Raw genomic sequence first — 16,153 nt, forward strand, 5'->3', positions numbered from 1 at the left:
AATCTCTATGGACTTCATTTTCTCAAGGTGTCCATAAGCCTCAGTCTCTTTATTTCCCAGAGAGAGAGAGAGAAATAGACTCAATCCACAAGGGCTTCATGTCACCTAATTTTTGTGATCATAAGTTTTGAAGCATTATGAAGATCCTGAAAAGCACAACCCAAACATGAAATGCTTTTACTTTCTGTGATCTTTCACTCAACTAGATTATCAGAAAATATCATTTTTCTTTCCCCCCAATTTGTTTGTTATTTTATTTATTTCTATTTTTATTTCCAAAAACTATGTCCATTTTTTTGTCAATAGCCATTGTTGCTAGCCTTTATTTTTAGATTTTTATTTTATCTTACCTTTTTCTGTTTTATATGTCTGATAACTTCTTTTAAAAATATAGGTAATATACAAGCAGGTCATCCAGGCAAAATTTATTCGATACTGACTGTAATATTCTTTCTTCTAAAGTACTTGAACATGCAATATGATGTCTTCCAAAGAGAGAGAGAACAAAGAAAGTATTTAATGTAAGAAGCCTGTAGTTTCCAAATCCAACTTGCTTAGACAGGGAATAGTCACTCAGATTCCTAGTCAGTCTGCATATTTTTCTTCTCCAGTTTGACAATACCATTCTTATCATTGCAACTTTTGTTTCCTGTTTTGCTACTCTTTTTTTTCTTTCAAAAAAAAATTCTTCCTTTTCTTTGATCTTAGTAATTTTTTCTTTCATTCTATATTTTCTTTCATTTATCTAATTTTCTTAATCTCTCGACCTCTCATATGTAATTTCATTAATGAGATGAATAGTTGATAATATCTTTCTTCACAGTTCATCTGTCTGCTAGAGCATATATATAATCAATTTCCCAATCATAAAACTCCCAGTCAGTACTGGGCCTACATAGTAAGTTTTTAATCTGGGGAGTGGAGGCTTTAGGAATGGCCTCTAAGAGAAGCTGTACCATGTCAAATAATAGCCAGTACCAGTTCCAAATGGGACACACTGCTGATGAAGACTTATAAACTGACCATAATTTCAGTTTCCTATTCCTCCGCACTGCTTGAGGGGAGGAGATAAAAGAAAATGAATGGATATAAGGTTTTTAGTTTGCTTTCAGCTTCTTGATGTAGTAGTCTGTTATTAGCTATAGGCAATAAATTACATTAGTTTTCCTATGCTGATTCTGTTTTTCAGTGATGGTAATTGGTGAGCAATCTCTCTGTTCTTATTTCAAACCATGAGATTTTTTTCATAATTTTCTCCCCTGTTCTGTTGAGAAGGTAACACAGTAGAACTCAGTTGTCAATTAGCATGGAATCACCATGCAGGACAACCACTGCAACTTTGGAAACCCTTTGACAGGTTGAAGTCAGTTTTGATATCCAAAATCCCCCGTTCCCTCACACCCAACCCCATCAAAACATTAGCATTGATTCCTTGTTCCATTTCACACACAGACTACACATTTCTAGAAACATTTTGATCAGAAAATGTTCAGAGAAGAGTAACAAAATTATCAAAAGTATTGTAAGACTGATTTACAAGGAAAGATTAAAAAGATAAATATCTACACACTGACTAATTGATGTCTAAATTAAGATATGATAGGTCCATAAATATTTGAAGACCAAAGATGGAAATTATTATACCTGGAACAGATTTATGTGTGCGTATGTTATCAAGTAAACTTCTAAATTCTCTTCAAAACCAATGATACCTCTCCATGTCAGTCCACTGTTTAAAACTCTTTTTTGTCTGTATGGATTTGTGAATTTTAAAATCAATGCTTAATATCTTAATCACAATTCTTCCATTGTACACTAATAATTCTCTCTAGTTGAACTTTTTTTTCATGGGCATTCAAAGGTGTCTTAAATAACCTCTCATATTTAGAAGAACACAAGTATATCTTATTCTTCTGATAATATTCAGTTACCTTTGTTTAGCATTAGCTTTCATGAAAAAAAAAAATAAAATTGCTTTTTGTCAAACTTTCAATTAAGCAGTATATGATTACTTCAATTTCTTCCCTATACTATCTTTGGGATTTCTTACCTGTACTATGAGTAATAATACAGTCATGGGAGCTGTAACTAAACTTCAGGTCTCACCTTAGCAGACAAGTTCTATGAAAAGGAAAAAAAAAAAAAAAGATTATGTGTTCAAATTGGCATTCTCATTCCATTAATTTACTTCCTACAAGAAACAACAGATCCAGAGGAGAGACAGAGCAATCGTATATAAACTATGTATCTCAGACAGAGGAAAGAACCAAATCTGGCATACAGAAATCCCAGGCTGCGACCTCAAACCATTGAAAAAAAAATCATTAAATAAATGTGTTGTGGTTTAACATGATGAACAGCTCAGCACTGCACAGCCATTCACTCACCATCCCCTTCCCCTTCCCCCAGTGGGATGAAGGAGAGAATAGGAAACAAAACAGAGCTCATGTGTTGAGATAAAAACTATTTGCTAAGACAGAAAAGGAAAAGAAAGGTCCAGCCTAAACCATTCTACAATTCTATGATTTACATACATACTAGTACACTGTGCAACTAGTCACCACCTGCTAAATGATAACCAGCTAAAACATGAGCAGCAACTAGCTCCCTGGCCAACTCCCCAGAGCTTTATGGCCTTCCACATGATGTCACATGGCATCTAATAAAGCTTGGCCAGTCCAAGCCAGATGTCCTGTCTCTGCCTTCCCATGTCCACCACTGTAGCACTGTAGCAGTAACCCCTACCTCACTGAGCAGTTCAGACCAGCCCTGGGCATGTACCGATCACTTACAAACAACAGAAACAGCAGTGTGGTATTAATGCTGTCTCACTTGAAACCAGGACAAGGTAGAAAGCATATGCATATTTTCTTAAGGGTTATTAAGTACCTGTGGAACATTATTATTATTGGCATATGCAGTTTATATCATTTAAAATCAGCTAACCCAATTCATAAAACCCATTCATGATTATTCATGATACACACTGTCTACAAAAAGGAGGTACTATCTGTATCCATGACTCTAATTTTATATTACATTGTTTTCTTAATAAAATCATCTTTATGTCTTCTTTACAATGAATAATGAGGGCAATTTGGAGATGAAGTTCCTGAGATGTGAATAAAGAATTATAGGGATTGTGCTATTCTTTTCAAATAATTGCTAATTGTCTTTATCATTGAAGGTAAAAGGGCTACTACACCAAAGTTTTATTTCAAGTTAATCTTGTAGGTTTCACAGAATTGGGGTCATCAATCCAATCCTAGAATAAGTGTGTAATATAGGTAGGAAGAATAACAGACCGTATGAAGATTCTTAAATCAGAGAATTTAGAAGGCAGCTTTATACAAGACATTTCACTTTTAAGTGTCTGAATTTAGATGAGACAAATTCTAAACGTGCTTTTTATGATTTCATGATTTTTGTTATCGGTATTCCAGATCATAACATCATGTAAAACACTGGGGGTTAAAGAGTTAATGCTCCAGTTCCATGGACTGCCAATATTTCTGAGTACCTGGTTCTCAGAAGAGAAGAACTACATAGCCCAGAGGACTTTGCATTCAGAGGGAAAGATAGATTCCTCGCAAGTCACAAGAATCTCTCTCTTCTGCTGCCCCAGCAGTGTATGTGTACTCCTTAGACATCTCGCCTTCAGTTTTAGAGTAAGGTCTTTGGTTTTGGACACTCTCGTTTTATTTGATATTTTTAGCCTCAATTCTAATTATACTGTATTATACTGTGTTACGTTGCATTCCAATATCAGATTTAGTAAATTAATTTCCCCCCTTTCCCTTTTCTTGAGAAGTGGATCCATGGGTCCGCTCTTCCATTAGTCACAGAACCTGGCATAACCGGCCCATATATCCAGCTCCTCTAAAGACATTATTTACGTCAATAGTTTGGATGAAAAGTGATCTCCTCTACAGCATGATGGGTCCAAAGACATATTTGCACTTTTCAGTAATGACAGTATGAAGCACGATGAGTTCATTAATTGCAGATTTATTCAACCTGTTGCAACTTGGTAGACATTTATTAGACCCTATACTGTAATGCTCGCATTTTCTTGTCTCAGATATTGGCCTGTATGTATATCATCTAAATTATATTTAGCGGCAGCTTTTACTGCTTCAGTCTAGTATTATTTGTGATTTTTGTTTGTTTATTTTCTGAAAATAATGCCATTAAAGAATGGTATAAACAAATACTAATTTTTGGACTGAGCAACACCACCAAACATGATGAAAAGACTAACACAGTTTCACAGCTATACTGCCGAGATTAGTTTCTGAATCCCTAACATATAAAAGAGGAAAGACTAGATTAAGTTGCACTTGGAAATTCCTGAAGCAGAGGAATTTTGGAAGACTATGACTTCTGTCAACAGGAAAAAGTCTTATCCTCCTAGACATCTGCAACTCCAGGAAATAGAGGCAAGAGGAAAAAAGCTATGTAAAAAGCAGGCATCAGAGTCAGATGAGAACTGGTAATAACAAATAGTTGGAGAATGTCTCCTGTGGGTAAAGGAGACCCTAGATGCCATCCTGATTTTATATCTCAGGGAAATTGCTGCTTGACTCAGCTGCTAAGATTGGAATATTGCAGACAGTCTGTTGAGGCTAATCTGTTCTTCATACTGTCAGTTACTGCAGCTTGTACACATAGGCACTAATGATAATGCCATGGTGTATCTGGTGTATCAGAAGAAAATACATAACTCTGGGTATAAAGTTGAAGGGCACAGATGTCACAGATGTCTCCTCCATCCTGCTAGACCTGGAAAGAAACAAATGGATTCCACAGGTCAATGCCTAATTCCACATTTTGTGTTGCCAGTGGGGATTTAGTGTTCATGATCCTAGGACTCTCACTGAGGATGAAGGAGTGATCAGGAGAGACAGGATCCACCTGACATACTGATTCATACGCTCCTGGAACAGCAGCTCAAATTACAGAGCTTTTCTCAACAAGCTAGTAAAAACTTGAAGGTCTTAGAATCAGATAAGAGGTAGCTAATGTTGATATCCTGGTAAGATTTGTATAGAGAACTACATCCATATAAGTCCATCTGATCCCTGTCATGGTTTTATGATTTTGGTTATCAGTATTCCACATCATAACATCAAGTAGTGCACTGGGAGTTAAACTGTTAATGCTTTAGTTATGGGCACCTGTCCAGAAGAGAAGAACTACATATCCCAGAAGACTTTGCATTCAGAGAGGAGATATAACCCCTGGCAAGGTCACCTGATGCACTCTTCCTGCTCAACTGGACTGCACATCTCATCTCAGTGTTATGGTGAAGCCTATCCACCTATCGGACACTCTCTGTCATTATATTTGATTTATTAGCTTCAATTCTAATTATATTGTACTATAGTGTGTTATCTTACATTCCAATACTATATTAAGTGAATTAGTTTGTTTCTCCTCAGATCGTTGCTGCTGTTTTTAATTATTTTGGGGTTTCCCTTTTCCAGAGGCATGGGTTTTGTGAAATCCCTCCACCCCACTAGTTACGGAACTGGGCCGAACCAGCCCAAAAACCATTGACAGATCCCTCAAGCTATATCTAAGAATTGTGAGAGAACTGACTGTTCATGTCAAGCCTTTTTTTAGTAATCTTCTGTCAGTGGTTTATGGGCTGGTTCAGCCTAGTTGTGTGACAAGCAGGGCGGAGGGATCTGTGGATCTGTGCCTCCGGAAAAGGGAATAAAGGAAAAAAGGGTGGAGAGATGGGCCTCAAAACAAAACAGCAGCAACGATCTGAGGAGAAACAAACTAATTTACTAAATAAGATATTGGAATGCAAGATAACACACTATAATACAGTATAATTTGAATTGAAGCCAATAAATCAACTATAATGATAGAGTGTCTGAAAGGAGGAAAGGCCTCACCATAATGCTGAGATGGGATGTACAGTCAGGTGAAGCAGCAGGGAGGAGGGATGAAAAATAATGGAAGATCTTGTGACCTTGCCAGGGGTTATATATCCTCTCTGAACGCAAAGTCTTCTGGGATGTGTAGTTCTTCTTCTCTTCCAGACAGGTGTCCGGAACTGGAGCATTAACTCTTTAACTCCCAGTGCACTACATGATGTTATGATGTGGAATATAAATAACCAAAAATCATAAAACCATAACATCTTCAAAACACATGGAGATCAGGATAAAGGTAAATCATACACATCTTCAAATAATGTAAAAAAAAAAAAAATAGAATCTGGGAAGGTGTATGTCCGTCATCTGCATTTTAATATTTTGGATAATCATGGAATCAACCTCTTGGAGCATATTTATTGCAGCTGGGAAGGAGTAACTCTTTGCAAAGGAAAAGACTGTGACTGGCAGTCTGGGGAGAAGCTACAAGAAAAGAATCTGGTAGTCTTGATATACAGTAACTTGAACATGAGACAGCAATGTGACTTGACAGTAATGATGGACAAGAGCATCTGGGTTTTATGAACAGGAGTATGACCAGTAAATTAAGAATTCTCTACTCAATACTCACTCTGCTGCATCAAAATACTGAGTTCATTTCTTTTTCCTTCAATATAAGACACTGATCAACTGTAGTGTGTTTAGCAGATAACCACCGGGGTACTCAGAGCTGGAGCATTTGTTTCAAATTATTTTTTTCCCTTTGTGTATTCTTACAGTTTCACACAGTTTATATTCATTGCACTCATGCACCACCTATTTATTGCAACAATAAATTTCAGAGAGGATGGCAGTCTGGAGGCTATTTTTTGGCTTTTGGGGTAATTTGTATTTTGTGGTTGCTGTGGTTTAACCCATTAGTTTAAAGCACCACATGGTAGTTCACTGACCCCCATTCTCCCAGCGGGATAGCAGAGAGAACTGAGAAATAACAACAAAGTAGAACTTGTGGTTTAAAATAAAAATTATTTACTAAGACAGGAAAAGAAAAAGTAAAAACAAACAAACAAAAAAACCAACAACAAATAAACAAACAATAGCAATGAAATAACATTTATGTCACTTTGAAAGTAATGCCTCCTATTTATTTCCATGGAAACCATGACAGATACAAAGAGAAAAATAGCACTATTTGATAGAGCAAATTCTCAGTTACAAAACTCTATTTTTCAATGTAGACACCACCATTAACTATGCATTTTCAACAGCAACAAACAAGAGTCTGCATGCCTCACTTGTAAAAATCTTTATCATTTGAGTTGACCTGTTGTTTCAGAGCTGCTTTGCAGCTCATCCTTCATTGGCCCAGGTTGAAATCAAAAGATATCAAACTCAGACTACCTGTTGGATGTGGAAAGATAGTTCAGCAAAGACTGGCAGTGTGCACCACAATGTTCAAACTTGACAGAGGTCTGGCTTTATTGCATTACAAGACAAAGCTTGTCTTATTCTCTGGTCTGACTCTGGAAGTCGGTCTCACAATGTACAAGCCAGAGATAATGGCTTGTCTGCATACCAAGAAATCCAGAAGAATCACCTCTCCCCTGTTCCCAAAGACGGTGAGCATCACTTTACTCACTGAGGGTTGCATCATTAACATTTTCTTTGGTGAGGAATTCACGTGTCACCACTCCATGGACTGATGTCTTGATTCCAGCTCGTAGTGGTGATATCACATCTCACCACCTGTTCCTCCAGGAAACTGTCACCTTCAGCCTCTTATTAGTTCAGTAAGCACTGACAAACTTGCATATGGTTCTATTTTTGTTCCTGTGCAGGCTATTCCTTGTATCCCCCCGGCCTCCCTCCCTGGCAGGACTGAAATATCCTTAGGTCTGTATAGCACTGCTCAACAACAAATAAAACATCAGTACTTTATCAGCATTGTTTTTGTTTGTTTGTTTGTTTTCTATAGCCAAAGCACAGCATTGTACCAGACAGTATGAAGAAAATCAACTCTGCCCCAGCTGAAAGCAGGAGAGCAGCCATACTGGAGAACATTAAAAAACAAACAAACAAGCAAACAAAAAACATCTTACCATTTAAACTAGGACACCACAATTATTATACATAAAGATTCACAAAATAACTGCTAACCTTCTTATAGAATCATAGAATTGTTTGAGTTGGAAGGAACTCTCAAAGTTCATGTAATCCAACTCCTCTGCAATGAACAGGCATGAGACATCCACCATATCTCTGGGCAACTAAGATGCATACATACTTAAAGGTAATGACTTTATGAGTTTATGAATTTATGAGACAATTTAGTATGACATTAACAGCAATTCTATATTAAGTTGCATTTACATGTTGTTTAACTTATTACATAGAAATTAAAACAATTTTTACAATTGATGGCCTTTTTCTTAATATTGCCTGTCAGTTTCTATCTCATCAATCACAACTGTATGCTAATGAGCTCGTGATAAAAACACAGTCAGTATAATCCTACAAGGGATTCACTGAAAGTAATGCCTCCTATTTTATTATGATGAGGCAGGTGTTGATGGTAAGGCAATACAAAGTGAGACTTACCATCAATATTCCATTACATTTTCTGGCCATGTAACAGATGGCAGCAGAGGGACAGTCTGACAAAATGGCACCTGACATGGAAGTGTATATGAAACCGAGGTGTATTATTGAATTCCTCCATGCTGAAAAAAATTGCAGCCAGTGATATTCGTTAATTCTTAAAGGAGATAAGACAGTGGATGTTTACACAGTGAAGTGGTGGGCGATACATTTCAGCAGTGGTGACAGCAACAGAGGTTAATTTAGTATACTTATAGTATACCCAATAATTTAGTATACTTTAAGTCATAGATTTGAATTTATTAGTTAGGATGCATCAATAAAAGCAATTAAATCTAGCCTCTAGCCCCTGTTAGCTAGTTAGATGGTCAGACGTTATATGGTGAGTCATAGCAATATCAAGTTTTTTATTTTAAAGGGTCAGAATTTCCTATCAGCTACCTAACAATATTGTTTTTCAAGCTGCATCACATTTTTATAAAGGGAATGATTCCACAACCTCCAGGAGTAACAGTAGCATCCTGGATAGCCAATAGAAGGATTAACAAAGTCAGAACATCAATTTACTCATTTAGTTCTAGGTATATGGGTCAGTTTCAGGTGACAGAGAAAAAAAATAATGCTTAATTTTGAAGTCTAGACAAATGCATACAGTGTAATTTGAGATTCCTTAACTTATCTGAGACATCTACATGGAGTTAGCAGGAATGACACCGGATACAAGAGATCTGTGCATGCCATAGACTAGTAGGTTGGCAGCACAAATCATAGAATCATAGAATCACAAGGTTGGAAACAACCGTCAAGATCATCTTGTCCAACGGTCCTCCCATTAACATTGCTATCACAAGCTACTAAACCATATCTCGTAGCTCCTCATCCAGATGCCTCTTAAACACTGCCAGGGATGGCGACTCCATCACCTTCCTGGGCAGGCCATTCCAGTGTCTAACCACTCTCTGAAAGAAAAAGTTCTTCCTTATGTCTAACTTAAACCTCTTCTGGTACAACTTGAGGCCATTTCCCTGGGTACTGTTTGTTGCCTGGGAGAAGAGGCCAAACCCTTCCTCATCACAACCTCCCTTCAGGAAGTTGTAGAGTGCAATAAGGTCTCCTCTGAGCCTCCTCTTCTCCAGACAGAACAATCTCAGCTCTCTCAGCTGCTCCTCATTAAGACTTGTGCTCCAGACCCCTCACCACTTTCATTGCCCTTCTCTGGACACATTCCAGGGCTTCAGTGTCTTTTTTTGTAGTGAGGGGCCCAAAACTGAACACAGTACTCGAGGTGTGGCCTCACCAGTGCTGAGTACTGGGGGGGATGATTACCTCCCTGCTTCTGCTGGCCACGCTATTTTTAATGCAGGCAAATATCACAATACGGTTACCTTAAGAAATCAGATCATGTGTAACGGAATATTGTCCAAGTCATTCTGCAGAAAGACTTGTCTTTTGTCACCTCAGCATACCCTGGTCAGGTGATTTAAATCCTATACACTACCTTACTTCCAGCTTTTATTCCAGAAGAGCATAAATCTTGCATCATGATCCCCCATTGCTCTCATTTCTATATAAATAACTGAGACATCCCTAGATTGACTTAAATAAATGATATTAGATGTGTGTGTGTGGACAGACAAATACCATCTAATTTACTGCATATCTAATGGCTAGATGTCATCCTGGGGGAAGCTGAAAAATCCACTCTGAATGCCATGAGTGCATTGACTACTTCACACTGCATATGAATGCTGTTAGGGAAACTAATCACATACAGTCATTATAGCTTATGTCTTTTCATCATGCATAGATGACATCCTTTGAGATTGTGGCAGGAGGTAAATCACTTGGTTTTTGACTGCTAGACCAAGAGGACAAATGTTTTGCGTATTATATTGTCTCTGTTGTATTTGAATACCCTTCATGAGGTACAGTGGTCTCCTTAGGGTACTTCATGCAGAGATAACTATTTGTGTCTGACTGAAATGATTGCTATATTTAGATATATTTAGGTGACTAACTTGTAACTGTATAGAACCTGTATACTAATCTATTTGCTTAAATCAAAAGATTAACTTCTCTGCTTGCCAGGTAGCAATATTTAGAAGAATTCCAAGCAATTTTCAAGCTACTACTTGTATTTAATATTGTAAAGGTACTGCTTTAGGAATGCAACATGGACCTTTTTTGTTCAGAACTGTATTGCAGTAGAACGATGAGTATAAAAAATCCATAGAACAACTGTTAAACATTAGCAGCTATTTTAATTGTTATTTGGAAGAAAAAAAAACAAAAACATAATAACAAAAAGCTTATGTAATAACCTGTAGGAGATGCAGATCGCAGATGAGGTCAAATTCATACAATTATGGCAACTCAAGAAAATTCATTACATTTTTTCTGGATGGGATGTTATATACAATGGATACAATAGATCTTTTGTAGATGAACAAGTATATTTATAGTAAAAAGATCAATGTAAGAAAGCAAATACTTAAATTTCTCTGCATTAAGCCAACATTCTCAAGGATTTTAAATGGACTTTAATAATTCAAATACAGGTTATCATCACTTTTTTAAGATATGGAATGTTAATTATGAGTTTTAATGGTGCTACAGTTAGAAGTCAAAGTACAAGCTTCTCAGTTTTTTCTTTTTGTCATCTTTACGAAAGCTAATTTATTCACCAAAAAAAAAAAAAAAAGAACAAAGAAAAATGAAAGAGGAAGAAAATTATATTTTCTGTGAGTAGAAAAAAACAGATTTATTTGATGCTGAATGCTTGCAACAGCAATAGTTGGACTGATGTTCATAGCATGTTTCTTAAGTATAAGTTTGTTTTTTTTTTTTAGAACAAATGTATCATTCTACCATTTTTATCATGAAAGGTCAGTGTATCTTGACATTTATCCTAAGCTGATTTACACAGATAAAAATCTAGAGTCACTCAGTCAAAATCAAATGTACTACAACTGTAGATTTTGAAGTTGAAACTCGAGGAAGGTGGATGTGCCTGCCCTGCACTTTCTTGAATTTTCAAGGCAATAAAATAGCTTTCTCAGAGAGAGAGAGAGAGGTGTGTGAATCAAGTCTGTGGACTACTCCTTACCAGCTGGGCGCTGCACAGTTTTTGTGTCTACTGTCATTTATGTTGTACTTCAGAAGTAGTATTTTACAAAAACTTCACAGGAAAGAGAGGAAAAATGTTAATGATATAGCTATAGAGGACATCGCACCAGACCTATGACTTGAGCACAGAAATTTGTTTTGCATAACATAATAAATCATGCTGTTCCATGTGTTACTCAGGTGCTAGTAGATCTTCTCAGAAAGGCAGAGCTAGTTTGCCCTTCTCTGTAACACTAAGCTTATCTGCAACAGCCTTAGCAATGTTACCTCCTACATCTATGAACTAATCTGGATCTAAAAACCAAATCAAACTCTGTCTAGTTTCCCTAGATCCTGAGGAGCAGATCAAAGCTAGCATTGGAAAAAGCATATTAAAACGTGACTAATATCTGATTGTTACAGATACTTTTTAATGTTGATACGGATCTGTATGTTCAGCTTTTTTCACTTGAAGAATAAGCTAAAATGAGATTAGTCTTGCCATTTAAGTCCTGGAAATTAACTCGGAATAAATTAAGTTCTCACATTCCAAACAAAACAAAACAAATGGACAAAAAATGGATGATGATAATGCATAGCTGAGAATGGAAAGTTGATAATTTATGTGTTCATTAAGGTTAAGTTTATAAGGTAATATACAGGATTGCTATTTAAATTATCACACAATGAAAGTATTTACTAGAATATATATATATAGTCAGCACATACAATGTATATTTAGATAGAAAAATAGTAAAGTCACTGTTCATTAAGTAACAGAAGTCTTATAATAATAAGACTTATTTTCAGTAAACATGAAGAAGCAGTAAATAGGAGAAGCAAGTAAAAAAGTGTTATCCATCTCTCAAAATATTAAAAGAATGTACATTTAAGAATGTATTAACATTATTTATTTATTTATTTATTTATTTTAATTTTGTAGTTATGATGGGTTTTCTATTCCGGCCCAGTCCTAATTCTATCCCTGAATGCTAATAGAGGAACCACCAATACCCACATTAAAATTCCTGACAAGAACTTTCATAAAATGTAGTTATTCTTAAACATTCTTAAAGGAAAAGAATTAATTAGTGAAGTTCTTATGAAATAACTATATAAATACTTAAGAACTCATATAATATCCAAGAAAAAAAATGAGATCAAAGCAGTCATATTACTATTAATAGCAGAATATTTTTCATACTATTTAAGTATGTACATGAAAGAATGATATTAGGTGAATTAATTCTTTTATGACATAAGAAAAAGGAATCTTCAAATACGTTGATTTGTAGGAAAATCTAAGTAGATAAGTAGATCTTGAAATATATTTTCACCCTGCTTACAGATTTTTGTGATAACAGTTAATAATTACGATTTCCAAAAAAGACTAGACTTTTTTCACCTTATTAATTGTCAGCAAAATTGAAAAAGAACATATACACTGAGCTCTAAATTATTCTACTGGAATTGCAAAATGTAATTGCTGTGTAAATATTTCTTCTGAGCTTAATAGTAAAAAATGGTGTTATACCTCCAGGTCAAATCAGAAAAATATTCACTGTAAGATATAGATACTGGCTATGTTATATGATATTTATCTTCCTTCTGTAAAGTAAAATTATTTGTTTTCATCAGAATAACACATATATTCATAATTCTCATTCTCAGTTAAGAAAAAAAAAAAATTCACATTGAATTTTTTTGTAAAGTTCAAATAATTTTTTTCTTGAAGGTCAAGCACAGGAGTGATTCCAGAGAGAAAAAGCATCAGAAAATCAGTATGAAATATCTGGTCTCCTCACAGTCTTAGCAGGCAATATACTTTTTTTTTAATAACAGCACAGAGTAATGAGAACTAAAAGCAAACTAAAACCACTTTCCGTCCTTCCTTATCAGGCCTTATTCAGTACTATCCTGGAGAGGGAGAGAGTTTGTGAAATTGAAAGGGAGAGTCTCAGGGGAAACAGTATAAAATGAGTGAGAGAGTCTCCTGGTCAAGAGAAAAGACCTCCAATCTGAGAGAGATGCCCTCCGAATTGAGAGGCTCCCTGCAATCCAAACTCGACAGTCTTCAATCTCAACAAGACACCCTCCAATTTGAGCTAGATACTCTCATAATCGAACGAGACAGGCTCCAAGCTGAGCTGGAGGATGAGAGCATTGGAACTGACCGACCTGATCAACTACAGGAAGCACCACAATTGATGTCAGTTGCCCCTGTAAGAGGACGGAAAATGAAACGAATCTCGACTCGGTTAGAAGAGAAGAAAGAAGAGGAAAGAGGTCCAGAAGAGTGGCTCCAAGATCCAGGAGAAGCACCCCTGAGTCCAGGGGAGGGGCCCTCAGTAAGACCACGGTTATCAATGCCTACGAGGACAACAAGAAGTCCTGAAAGAGTAAGAGGTAAGCAAGACATCGTTACCATTGTTGATCGATTTCTGAAAATGAATGAAATTTGAAGTCTGAGAAAAGACTTTTCACGTCACCCAAATGAGCCTATTGCCACTTGGTTACTTCAATGCTGTGACAATGGGGCCAACAGTGTGTGGCTAGACAGTAGAGAAGCTCGCCAACTGGGTGGCATTGCTAGGGACTCAGCCATTGACAGAGGTATTAGTACATGCCAGAACCAGGCCTCTACCCTCTGGAAGCGGATGTTGTTAGCTGTAAAAGAAAGATACCCCTTCAAAGATGATCTGATGCCTGAGAAAAAGAAATAGGCTGATATGGAAGAAGGCATCTGTTATTTAAGAGAATATGCTGTGGTGGAAATGCTACATAGCCCCGATTTCATTCCTCACGAGCCAGACCAAGAGCATGATCCCGAGAGAGTCAGGTGTACCCCAAACATGTGGCGTACATTCACAAAGACTGCACCAGAAAGGTAGGCCAGTACATTTGCTGCAATGTATGGCAGAGGGGAAAGAAGACCCCTTATAAATGAATTGGTTAATAAACTTCAAGACTTTGAGTTACATTTAAGCCCTCTACAAGCTTGTGTTTCAGCCATTACAAAAGTAGCTGAAAAGCTGGACAGAATGGAGAACAAACAAGAAGATATAATAGACAAACTATCAACCGTGCCTAATGCTGATGAATCCATGGTGGTAACAGATACATCCAATGGGGACCAGAATTCCCAAAACAGCCTACTGAGGGGCTGATCAACTTGATTTCCTCCCAGCCGGTGTTATCCAATGTCTCAGCTATCAAAAGATGACCTCCTGCTTGAGCAAGTGACAACAGTAAGACTATGTCATGTTTTGCCTTGTGACATTACCTACGTGACCATAGAGAAGATATGAAGGAGTGGCATAAACAACCTACTCCTGCTCTTCAAGCATGAGAAAAAGAATTACAAAACAAATCAACCACCAAGGTGAACTTCTCCAAAAAGGTGATTGCTCCAGTTGCTGCAGACAACGGAGGTAACAAATAGAGGGGCCCTGCCCCCAGCTGGGGGGGGAAAGGGATAATAGATTTTATTGGACTGTGTGGATTAGATGGCCTGGCACATCAGAATCACGGAAATATAAGGCCCTAGTGGATACTGGTGCACAGTGCACTCTGATGCCATTGAGTCATCAAGGGACAGAATCAATCCATATTCCTGGGGTGAGTGGAGGCTCTCAAGAATTGACTGTGTTGGAGGCTGAGATAAGCCTCACTGGTAAAGACTGGCAAATGCCCCCTATTGTGACTGGCCCAGAGGCTCCATGTATACTAGGTATTGATTACCTCAGAAGGGGATATTTTAAAGATCCCAAGCAGTATCGATGGACCTTTGGAATAGCTGCTGTAGACACAGAAGGTGTTAAGCAGTTGTCTGTTTTGCCTGGCCTATCAGAAGATCCATCTATTGTGGAGTTGCTACGAGTGAAAGAGCAACAGGTACCGATTGCTATAAAAACGGTGCACAGACGGCAGTACCACACCAACAGGGATTCCTTGCTCCCCATTCAGAAGTTGATTCGCCAACTAGAGAATCAGGGAGTGATTAGCAAGACTCACTCACCTTTTAACAGCCCCATATGGCCAATGCGTAAAGCCAATGGAGAATGGAGGCTGATGGTGGACTACCATGGCCTGAATGACGTCACACCTCCATTGAGTGCTGCTGTGACAGATATGTTAGAACTCCAGTATGAATTGGAGTCAAAAGCAGCCAAGTGGTATGTCACCACTGATGTTGCTAACGCCTTTTTCTCCACTCCTTTGACCAAAGAATCTAGGCCTCAGTTTGCTTTCACCTGGAGGGGCATTCAGTATACCTGGAATCGTTTGCCGCAGGGGTGGAAACATAGCCCAACCATTTGCCATGGATTGATCCAAGCTGCACTGGAACAGGGAGGTGCTCCTGAGCACTTACAGTACATTGATGACATCATTGTGTGGGACAACACAGCAAAGGAAGTTTTTGAGAAAGGAGAGCAAATAATCCAAATCCTTCTGCATGCTGGTTTCGCTATTAAGCGAAGCAAAGGTGAAAGGACCTGTCCAGGAAATTCAGTTCCTAGGTATAAAGTGGCAAGATGGCCGTCGTCACATCCTGACAGATG

The sequence above is a fragment of the Meleagris gallopavo genome, chromosome 1 (genome assembly GCF_905368555.1).
Source record: "Meleagris gallopavo chromosome 1, MGAL_WU_HG_1.1, whole genome shotgun sequence".
In the NCBI taxonomy this organism is placed as follows: Eukaryota; Metazoa; Chordata; class Aves; order Galliformes; family Phasianidae; genus Meleagris; species Meleagris gallopavo.